We start from the raw sequence: 12,355 nt of genomic DNA on the forward strand, positions 1-12,355 counted from the left end.
CCTTCAGTAGAAGTGAGCACACAAAAGAGACTCATTGAATTAAGATGTGGTTGAGTTACTGAAGAACAGATCTTGAGCTGTTTAATATAAAACAGGTATTTGGGGAGATATGTGACACTCAAAAAATCCCATTATTGTTCTATTTATTACGGATAACTGATGACAGCACTCATAGCTAATCATATTTCTCTCATTGGAAATGCTGATATGCAATAAACTTGCATATTTAATTAATAGCTTTGTAATCAGGTTATTTACAGACATTTATAACACCCAGATGTACAGTTTTAAAATCCAGCAAGTTTAACAGCCATTAGGCTTTTCTAAATATCTGATTCAGCAGTATATAGTTTACAGTGTGGTGATTTATAACAATATGTAGGTGATTGGTCTAGATATGACAGTTTTCAGACTGTCCTGTGGCAATCATTTCCATGTTATCAGTTACAAAGTATAGTGCACTTTCTTGTGCAGTATAATTACTTCTTGGGTGTGATGCTGTAGTTTTTAATATTGTTTTGGTTCGAATAGAACAGAAAATGCAACAAATGTAAGAATTTTAAACTAACAGATACCTACAGGCAAAATTAAGAACTAAACCTGTGTAATTTAGATTAGATAAAGAACTGATTTTGCATGTGATTTGTAGGATTTCACATTCTTTTCTCTTTAGAGTCACCTGTAGTGGCTATGAATCGCTGCAGAACTCCAAGGTTCAACCTTATTTTTGTCAGCTGTGGGAAAATTAGCTTTTTTTTTTTTTTTTTTTCCTAATGAATTAACAATAGTTATTTTGTACTTTATTTATCTTGTCAGTACATGCCTTCTTTGTGGAGGAAATGTTCCAGAAGCTGCTATCAAATAATGGATGTTATCTGAATGCTTAAATGGACCACTACATAGGGCATTCATCCTGCTTGACTAGTTTGGAAATGTATTTATATTGGAAGATACATCAGATTTAAATACAGAGTAGTGCCTGTTTATGAATTTGTAGAGGAATGACCTTGTTTTGGTAAGAATCCTAAGTATCTATTATGAGATCATTTATTAACTGTACATTACTTAACTGTAATTACTTAACTGTACATTAATTAATATTGAGGGTACAATGATTATTTTAACTGATAAAATCATATATAACATTTTTTGGTTTTCTTAATTTTCTGTGGAAAAAGATCAAGCAGTGCATTTATATGAAAACCCTCCTGTCCCTTGTCCTCATTAGATCTCTTGCTTTGCATATTATAAACTTCGTAGAATATTCATCCTATTAAAAAAAAAAAAAAAAAAAGGCAACTTTAGTTTTCATCTTAAAAATATCCATATGTGATATTCTGATAGTTTGGTTAGTTTGTTTTCCAGTTTATGCAGGTAGTAAATTAAAGACTTCAGACTAAATTCATTCAAGTCTATTTTTTTTTTTCTTCTAAAATATCACCTGAAAGAGCAGTAAAGTTAGGCAGAAGTGTAAAGTCAGACTACTCATTAGTTTGCATCATGTTTGTACACAATCATGAGCATCAATTAGACAATACTTCCTTAGAGGTCAAATCCTTAGGTGGGTTTTATTTTGCAAGGTGGTCCAAATGCACATTCAGTTTATTAATTAGTCTTTAATGCAAGCCTTGACTTCAAACTTTGGACAAGTTTTTCAATGGATAATGATCTTTAATAACACTGAGGATTCCAGAAAAATCAGCTGTTCTCCACTGTAGTTTTTTTTTAATAGGGCATGTAAGTGCAGTCTGTGAAGTAACTGGCTGCTCCTAAATGATGATACACTACTTCTGGATTTCAACTCACTGAATATTGCAGCTGTGCTGAGTGTTTTGCTAAATTCCTCATTGTTAGTTAACAGATAGCAAGCTGTCTGAGAGTTTCAGGGAAACAGAGTGAAGGTATCCTTCACTATTCCTACTCCATCAAGAAAAAGGATGTTTTATGAAAGAAGAGCACCTCATTTTCAAAGTCCATTACATTCATACAGCAAAGCAAAAGACTAATCCAGCAGCTGTTCCTTGATGACCCCTGCTCCCCAGCCAGTGGGTTTAGAGGGTAAGAAGAATCTTCTGAAGAACCTTGCGTCATACCTGCAAAAACCTAACTATCAGTTCCACTCTGCATGGCTTTCTGTGGTTTTACTACTGTCAGAGCATAAATTGATTGGGGAATTATGTAGGACTTTGATGTCAATAACAAAGAAAAGAGACAAGGAAGAGAGGAACAGGTGTCTAGAAATATTATAAACTATAAAGCTCCTAGATAACAACATATCTGGTGCTTAATCTCTTCCATCCCTCTTACAAGTGTAGAAATAACTTCCTTTGTGTTTAAATTTTAGCAAAAATGCTTTTATTGATTTATTCAAATGTTTACAAATTTAACATTTATAAAGAGGATTAAGACCTAAGCAATCCTCCTCATCTCTTAACTATAATTTCTACTTATTTAACCAAAGTAAAATTCATGAAGGAGTCCATTCTTAGTCACTTTTTGAACTATATGTTGGAGTGTGACATTAACATGGGATTTAACCATAACAAGTATTGAGTAGACACTAATTTGAAATAACAAGACAAAGCAAAATCCTGTGTGAAGGACTTGTAGCTGCTGGCACCACATGCATTATGCCAGGGTCCTTTTGACTACCTCTCTCTGCATTAGTCTGCACTGAATGGGGTAAAGTGACAATTGCCTTTCTCTGGATAGCGGAGCTGTGACTGATTGACTGGCTTTGATAAATGATAATTTCCTCCATCTGACCCATGATCAGACATAACCTCTGTCTCTCTGTCTTTTGATGTAAAGCAAGATTTTCATCTGCACAGTGTCTCCGTGAAGACCCTATAGATCTACTGTTCATCCTCTTGGAAGTGTAGAAATACCTCCTGGAGGAATCATCTCTTGGAAGCTGCCCAGTCTGAATACCTCAGACTGCAGCTCCTTCACCAGTGACCCAGCTTATCAGAGGACACCATCTTCTGTTCCACAGCGTCTGTCAGAGGCACCAGGCAGCTCTGTAATGACAGACCCATGGGGCCGTGTCTCTAGCCAAGGCTCTGCCTTAGTGGAGGTCTCTGATGTGTGGGGTTTGTCACTCCTGTGGGTGCTGGGAAGCATGCCCTGTGCCATATGGCACATCACCATTCTTGCTGAGCAGTCACATAATGCCTTCATGAGGTTTCTGCCCTCTGTTTCTGCTCATCCTTGTGCACCTATTAGCTCTTTAGGCTTGTTGTGTTTTGTAAAAATATCTGCAAAAATTTCAGAATAACTAGACAAGGCCCAACCCCCCAAAAAAACCTTGCTCCTACCCAGTCTTAATTTATTTTGACAGTTGGTATTAGAGATTAATGACTTTCACTAATTGTAAGAAAAAAATGTTGTAAGATAAGCATATCTATATACAACTTTTTTTTTTTTTTCCAGAACAAACAGACAAAAAATAAGACCAATACTTAAGTCATAAATCTCATATAAGACTTTATAAAAAAGGTAAGGAGAGATTAATTTTTAAACTCATGAAGTCAAATCTCAGCTCTTATCAGAAATAAACGTATCAACTCAAACTGAATTTCAGCATTTCTGGGCCAAAAATAGTCTCTTTTGCCAATGGCTACTCTTGGACACAGAAGATTTTGCATGTAGTCTTTACGGGGAGAAACAGGAGCAATTGTTTTTAAGGACTAAGCTCCGATTAGATTCTGACAGGCCACTTACAGAATCAGGAGGCAGAAATATTTGCACTTGTCTATAAACACATGCATAAACAAAGTAGTTGAGAAATAAATGATGTGTATTTGAGTCTTATGTGTTTCAGTGAGTTACTGATTGGGCTGTGCAGCTGGCATATTGTTGCAGTGCACAGTTAAAAATAAAGCCTTCTTCCCTAGTTACAAGATGCAATACAAAAGGTGAACATAAGTCTTCCTACCTGATGTGTCACACAAGTTAGAAAATAGCAGATTGTGCTGGAAGAGCTCCAACCAGTCAGTTTAACCCTTGTCCCATTCAAAAATCTGACCTTATTGAGCACATTCTTGCAAGCCATGTCCTTGGCTCAGTTTTAGAAAGCATGCTGAAAGAGTTTCAGTCAGACCATAAAACTTCACTAGAAAATATCCTTCAAGAGATGCTCAGGGCAGGCAGAATAATAAACAGCAGGTCGTTTGAAATGCTACCCTGAAATAAGTCTCCCATGAATACAGAACTTACAATGCAAGGCAGTATTTATATTAGTACAGTCATTGACTTCCTGACTGCTCAACACCCAGAGGATGCTGAGGGAGCATAGTAAAAGCCTAAAATAATCCCAGCTGAAGTTAGGTTTTCCAAGAGTAACTACATTAAAATAAATGACAGGGAATTGATTTTTTTAACAAATCTTCTATAATATATCCAACTATGAGTGTGGCAAAAGTATGCCTTTTCCTTTAACAGATTCATTTCTTGCAGAGATATTTTCTACTTGTCTAACAGGGATGGATCCTAGTTAGCTGGAAATAAAAACCACCAGCTCTTAAGACCCTTGTGAGAATCTTAAGACTTGTCCACTGAGGAAAGGCTCACTGAAAATTTGTTTTCAGCAAGGTTTGAAATGTCATGATGAATCTGGCCCATTTAGCTTACTCCAGCAAAACTGATCTTATTACAATTGGGCATATTTTGCAGAAATGTGTAAATAAGTCTTAAATGAACAAGAAACTCCACATTGCTCAAAGTACTAGCATTATAATCTGACCATTCTCACAGATCTTTAGTTGTCTAGTAACTTGATACTTTAGGTTAATCCTGGTATAGATGCAAAACCAGGATTTTATTTGTTACAGTCCTAAATCATAGAAATCATGGTCTTCCATGACAGCTGTGAGCTATTGCCATATTCAGTTATCAGTATTGCTCAGAGAATTACTTTTGGCTGATTATCAGTCTTATCCACCTTAATGCTTTAATGAACGTAATAAAACATTTTTATTTTTTCTTGTGGCAGTAAAAAATTAAACTTGATGCATAAAAGATTAAAAACCCCACAAACTTATTTTTAGTTGTCGTTTTATATATATATATATATATATGAAAGTTTTAGTATTTTAAAATCATCTAACTGGAGCTAATTTCATAGCAGGATAAAATAATCATAAATGCACATTACAAAAAAAAAAAGTCATTCTTTACATAAATATTTTTACTTTTTAATCAAAACATATGTTTATGTTTTGCTTGAGTCTTTACAAAGGCTGTGTAGATGCCATTACTAGAAGCAACAGTATTTAGAAGGTAGATTGCAGGGAGCAGTGGCCTCCATGCAAAGGATACCATGCCTAGAAAGTTATTCAGAATATTGTAATTATAATCCTTTCAGATCACTAGTTTGCCTATTCTTTTATTGATCCATGAAATCTATTCCGATATATTCTAGCAGTTGGCCTAGATGACTGCATGATGATGGCCCATAAGAGTTGACATCAAGTAACTCTCCAGGATTCTTCCAAATGCAGGATCTTGAATAAAAGAGAAATTTTAGATTTCACTTTACTGGAAGCTAAATCATCCTGCATACTGGGAAAAGCTTCCTTTCCAAAGAAACAGTTGTCCAAATGGACAATAAAACTGATTTGAACAAAAATATTCTGTCATGGTCCTTGTGTGAAATGTAGACTTTATGTTCCCTGGAACTATTAAGGAAGTAAATTGGAGCGGCATAGTAGAGCCCTCTCTTGAGAAAGAACAAAGTTCCTAAGGTGAAGATCGATTTACATCACTCATTACTGTTTCCAGAAGAGATGAAAAGGCTTAGTGTACAGTGAGATAGCAAAAAAGTGTTTAACAGTTTTGCAGTTGATTTTTTTATTTCCTACATACCTGAAAGATTTTATGTATTAGGATTTTGCACAACATTATAGGTGCATTTAGAGATTTTAATTGTAATCAAAGATAACTAGGTGATGTTGATTTATTTAACAGAACATGTTTGGCAAATATATTGTTCTTCAAACTTGTGACCAAGGTTTTGTATTTATGGCTACAATATATTCATTTTATAATTAAAAAATAGCTTGGATCTGTAATTGTGCACTGCTTATATATGAATAAATCTTGTATCTGATCACAGACAGATCAGACACTTGGGTACTGTCAGTGCAAGTAGGTTGAAAATGACTCCTTGTGCTTTTTCTAGATCAAGGTGGCCATTGGGGGAAAAAAAAATCAATAACAGTTATTACTGAGTGTATAGCAAATAATAGAGGTTTTCCAGCTTTTCTCAAAACTGATGAACAGCAGAATATGGGCAGATTGTTGAGTGGGTAGGATGCACATGGTGTAGCCAACACTTGCATGAAGTTAAACTAGCTGGTTTCTGTGGCAAGGTTTCGGGAGTGGGGATGGGCTGTAGAGGTGCACTCTGAGAAGAGGCCAGGGCATACCCCCGTGTCAGACACATCCACTTCCAGCAGCTCTGCAGCAGACCCACCACTGAACAAAGCTGTGCCCACATTGACAAGTTTCTCTACACCCCATAGAGACTATCAGGAGATATTTTAAATATTAAGAAATCAGACTAAATACAGTCACTGCTGTATCATATACAGCAGTTGTCATTATCTGGACCAGCATGTGATCATTTGTTTTTTTCCACATTTAAACACCAAGCTCTGTGCAAGTTTCTTCAGCTCTGAATTGCATTTAAAATAAGGTCACATGTTGTTGGACCTTTAATGTATTTTACATCTGACTGTTATCACTGTCCATTGTCATCCTTAAGACTGAAATATGTTGACATGGGAGAACAGTGAAGGGTCTTTTTTGTCAGGTTTATTTTAGAAATACATTAAAGAAAAAGCAGCAGTGACTTTTTAAAGAAGAGGCAGGCTGAAAGGTCCATGGAAGATTGTGGAAATAGAATACTGGTGTCTATATATTACTACATGACAATATAATCAATACAGGTAGGTCTGTCTTGTCTTACAGTGCAGTTGTTTGTGTCTATGTACAGACCTCTTCATATGTTATCTATATGAGTGCATACACATTAGGTATGACTTTTCTGTATTAAAATATATATGAGTCTTTTCTTTATTCTTCACAGATGGAGGGGATGCAATTCACCTAAGCTATAGAATTACTTTAAATGTATTTATTCTGCTTTCCGTTACAATCACTGAGCACCAGAAGAGATGAACACTATAAATCTCCAGACAAAATCAGCTTGCAAATGTGTTTTTGAACAAAGCTTAATGTATTATATTTGTGCAATGTTTTATAAAATAAATGAGTAAATTCCTTTCTGGTTACAGGTTGCAATATATTACACAATCTCTCATGATACTTTCCTACACATGTTCACATTTTACTTCAATTGTAGAAAAAAAAAAATAATTAAAAAGTTTAAACCAAAATACTGTTACTTCTAGGGATGATAAAAACTTTTAACAATAAAATATTGCAGTATCTTATGATAACCACATTATCAATCCATGTCACCAATATATACATTAACTTCAAAATGGTAAGAATATTTTGGAACATATTTCCCAAAATCTCAGCCTGAAGTATTGTAAAGTATTTTGATTATGAAACTGTTCTAAAAATGATTTAGTGTGGGGGCAAGAGAAACAAATTATATAAAAATATGATTTTGCTATTATTTTCTTACTGATATGTGTAAAGATTGCTAGCACAGTAGAATTTTATGTGATCTCAAGCCTATCAAGTTGAACTGCAGACTAACTGGGAAGTGCTAATACCTCCTTAAGAAGGACATCTCATTGGCTTCAATACTGTCAATGTGCTCTGAGTTCAATACAACATGATTTTCTTGATTTTAAGTTTAGCTTGGGAAGCTAACACTTTTTCCCCTTGATATCAAAAAGCTGGTTAACCAGCTACATCAAGATATAATTTATCCTTTCTACAGCTGTTGTTTATGTGGTAACAACCCTTAATAGTTTTACTAATTCTACTTTTTAAACTGAGACTGTGTAGCAAATAACCAGTTAAAGTAGTTGTTTGGTTTCAGAATGAAATCTCCCCCTTTAGACTGTGACAAATGTTCTGTACTGGATTTAGAGATGACTAATCCTTCCTTCTGTGGGCTGTTTGTGAGATGAATCATCTGTGTCTGGAATACATCCTCATGCTTCTGCACATCATTACATGAAAATAATTTGCTGCATTTTATTTTTAGTTATTCACCACATTATAAAGAATTGTGTCTAATAGTTTATGTCAGAAGACATAAAGGCAAAAGGATGCTGTGGTGGTTTAAGCCCTGCCGGGACCAGAGACCACATTGTCATTGTCCTTCCCCCACCCTCAGGCCAGACAGGCTGGAAGTGAGGCACAAACACCGGGGTTGAAATAATGAGAAATTTTATACAACAGCATAATAAATAACAAACTGAACAACAACAAAAGCAATAATAACAACAATAAACAGTAGTAACAATAAACAAGACATTAGATATACAGAGAAATACCGCAGTGAACACAGCCACAGCCCTCTGCATGTGCTTCCCGCGACCAAAGCCACAAAGGAAAGCTTCCCATGTTGCTGCGCCAGACCTGATATCAGCATGGTATGAATAACCCGGCTGGAGATCCCTTCCCCCCATCTGCTGGGGAAAATTAACCCTATACTAGCTGAACCAGGACATAATCCACCCCTTTATTCTACATCATCTGCATCATGCCCAGCTGCTATTTACCAGTTAACAATAACAAAACAACAATTTACAAAGACACAGCATAATTCATGGTATGTTCTACCCAGAATCGAGTCCCCCTGTGGTACGCATCGGACCTCTCCATTGTCCTGCATCACCCACCAGGTACACCCAGGTCCTTGAGCAAAAGCAGTCCCTTGGATGGGTTTGCCTTTACCTTTGCCTGGCACAGGACTAAACCAGACCATTTTTCCCAATATATTCCTCATGCGCACCACAGGGACTTTATCACCATCTACAGCACGTGGAGGTTTTGACTGAGCCAGGCCAGGTCGACTGGCAGATCCTCTTGTGTTGACTAGCCAGGTGGCCTTTGCTAGATGCATGTCCCAGTCTTTGAAAGTCCCACCTCACAATGCTTTCAATGTGGTTTTTAACAGTCCATTGTAGCGCTTGATCTTCCCAGAGGCTGGTGCGTGGTAGAGGATGTGGTAGACCCACTCGATGCCGTGTTCTTCTGCCCAGGCATTTATGAGGTTGTTTCAGAAGTGGGTCCCGTTGTCTGACTCAATTCTCTCTGGGGTGCTGTGTCGCCACAGGACTTGGGTTTCAACGCCCAGGATGATGTTCCGGGCGGTGGCGTGGGGCGCTGGGTAAGCTTCCAGCCATCCAGTGGTTACTTCCACCATTGTGAGCACGTGGCACTTCCTGTGGCGGGTCTGTGGCAGTGTGATGTAGTTGATCTGCCAGGCCTCTCCATATCTCTATTTCAGCCATCGCTCTCCATTTCGCTGGGGCTTCACCCGCTTGGCATGTTTGATTGCAGCACATGTCTCACATCCGGGGATGATCTCTGCAATGGTGTCAATAGTGAGGTCCACCCCTCAATCTCGAGCCCACCTGTATGTGGCATCTCTACCTTGGTGGCCCGAGGTCTCGTGGGCCCACCGAGCTATGAACAGTTCACCTTTACACTTGCCAGTCCAAGTCCACCTGAGCCACTCTAATCTTAGCAGCTTGGTCTGCCTGCTGGTTGTGTCGATGTTCATGAGTGGCCCGACTCTTGGGTACATGGGCATCCACATGGCACACCTTCACAACGAGGTTTTCCACATGGGCTGCAATGTCCTGCCATACTTCAGCAGCCCAGACGGTTTTACCCTTACGTTGCCAGTTGTTCTGTTTTGGTTGCTGTAACAGTTTCTACAGGGTATTCATCACCATCGAGTCAGTGTAGAGGTAGAATCTCGTCCACTTTTCCCGCTCAGCAATATCCAAAGCAAGCTGGATGGCTTTCACCTCTGCAAACTGGCTCGATTCACCCTGTCCCTCAGCAGCTTCAGTGACCCGTCGTGTGGGACTCCATACAGCAGCCTTCCATCGTCGATGTTTTCCCACAATGCGACAAGACCCATCAGTGAACAGGGCATATCGCTTCTCCTCATCCGGAAGCTCGTTATATGGTGGGGCCTCCTTAGCACGTGTCGCCTCCTCTTCTGGTGACATCCCGGAATCTTTCCTCTCTGGCCAGTTCGTGATCACCTCTAGTATCCCTGGGAGGCTGGGGTTCCCTATTTGAGCCCGTTGTGTTATCAATCCAACCCATTTACTCCATGTGGCATCGGTTGCATGATGCGTGGAGGAGGCCTTTCCTTTGAACATCCACCCCAGCACCGGCAGTCGGGGTGCCAGGAGGAGCTGTGTTTCAGTGCCGACCACTTCTGAGGCAGCCCGAACTCCTTTGTACGCTGCAAGAATCTCTTTCTCAGTGCATAATGAGCTTCAGAGCCATTGTATCCAAAAGCCTAGAGGTCAGCCTCGGGTTTCCCCAGGTGCTCTCTGCCAGAGGCTCCAGGTAGGGCCATTCTCCCCGGCTGCGGTGTAGGGCATGTTCTTAACCTCCTGCCCTTCCTGGACTGGCCTGAGGGCTGCTGCCTGGGCAATCTCCCGCTTAATTTGTTCAAAGGATTGTTGTTGCTCAGGGCCCCATTCAAAATCATTCTTCTTATGGGTTACATGGTAGAGATGGCTCACAATCAGGCTGTAGTACAGGATGTGCAGCCTCCAAAACCTCACAGCACCCAGGAAAGACTGAGTCTCCTTTTGAGAGGTTGGTGGGGCCGTGGCTGTTATCTTGTTTATCACCTCCTTTGGGATGTGGTAACGCCCATCTTGCCATTTTATTCCTAGGAAATGAATTTCCCTTGCAGGCCCCTTAACTTTCTTCTCCTTAATGGCAAAGCCAGCCTTCAGGAGGATTTCAATTATCTTATTTCCTTTTTCAAACACTTCCTCAGCTGTGTTCCCCCATACAATGATGTCATCAATGTACTGCAGGTGTACTGGAGCCCCACCTTTCTCCAGTGTAGTATGGACCAGTCCATGGCAAATGGTGGAGCTGTGGTTCCACCCCTGAGGCAATCAATTCCAGGTGTACTGGATGCCTCTCCAAGTGAACGCAAACTGTGGCCTGCACTCTGGCGCTATCGGAATGGAGAAGAACGCGTTAGCAATGTCAATCATGGCGTACCACTTGGCTGCCTTCGACTCCAGTTCATACTGGAGCTCTAGCATGTCCGGCACTGCAGCACTCATTGCTGGCGTAACTTCATTCAGGCCACGGTAGTCCACAGTTAGCCTCCATTCACCATTCGGCTTTCTCACTGGCCATATAGGGCTGTTGAAGGGTGAGTGAGTTTTGCTGATCACCTTCTGGCTTTCTAGTTGATGGATCAGCTGATGGATGGGGACCAGGAAATCTCGGTTGGCGCGGTACTGCCGCCGGTGCACCGTCCTGGTAGCATTTGTCACTCGCTGCTCCTCAACCTTAAGCCGCCCCACCACTGAGGGATCCTCTGAGAGGCCAGGTAAGGTGGACAACTGTCCAACCTCCTCCAGGGCGGCTACACCAACACCCACCGGTACCCTTTTGGGTCTTTGAAGTACCCTCTCCTGAGACAGTCTATGCCCAGGATGCACGGGGCATCTGGGCCTGTCACAATGGGGTGCTTATGCCAGTCCTTCCCAGTCAGGCTCACTTCAGCTTCCAGTAGGGTCAGCTGTTGGGATCCCCCTGTCACTCCGGAGATGCAAATGGATTCAGCCCCACTGTAGCTCGATGGCGTCAGGGTGCACTGTGCGCCAGTGTCCACCAAAGCCTTATACTCTTGTGGGTCTTATGTGCCAGGCCATTGGATCCACACTGTCCAGTAAATCCGATTATCCCTTTCCTTCACCTGGCTGGAGGCAGGGCCCCTCTAATCCTGCTCATCATCACTCACTTCTTGCAAGAATGATTCACTGGTCCCCTCAAGAGGGTCAGACATAACGTTGGCCATTCTATTCTGTCTGGGGGATTTCTGACTGGACACTGGAGCTGCGCTTTTCTTGGAGGACTACCCTTTCATGATGGTTCAGCTGCTCTACTCATGCTGCTAGGATGGGAGTGGGCTGTCCATCACATTTCCTCATGTTTTCTCCATGGTCGAGGAGGAAAAACCACAGGGTGCCTCATGGTGTGTGCCTACTGCTGCCTTTCTCTTGGGTGGGGAAATGTTTACTTCTGATGGCTGAGACATCAGCCCTATTGTTAGAGAAGTGCCACCTGGACAAAACTGAAATCAGGCACACATTCAGAAAGCATTGTGCCGCAATCACACTGGCCTGCAGGCTCCAAGGATAATTGAAGT

The sequence above is a fragment of the Athene noctua genome, chromosome 5 (assembly GCF_965140245.1).
Source record: "Athene noctua chromosome 5, bAthNoc1.hap1.1, whole genome shotgun sequence".
In the NCBI taxonomy this organism is placed as follows: domain Eukaryota; kingdom Metazoa; phylum Chordata; class Aves; order Strigiformes; family Strigidae; genus Athene; species Athene noctua.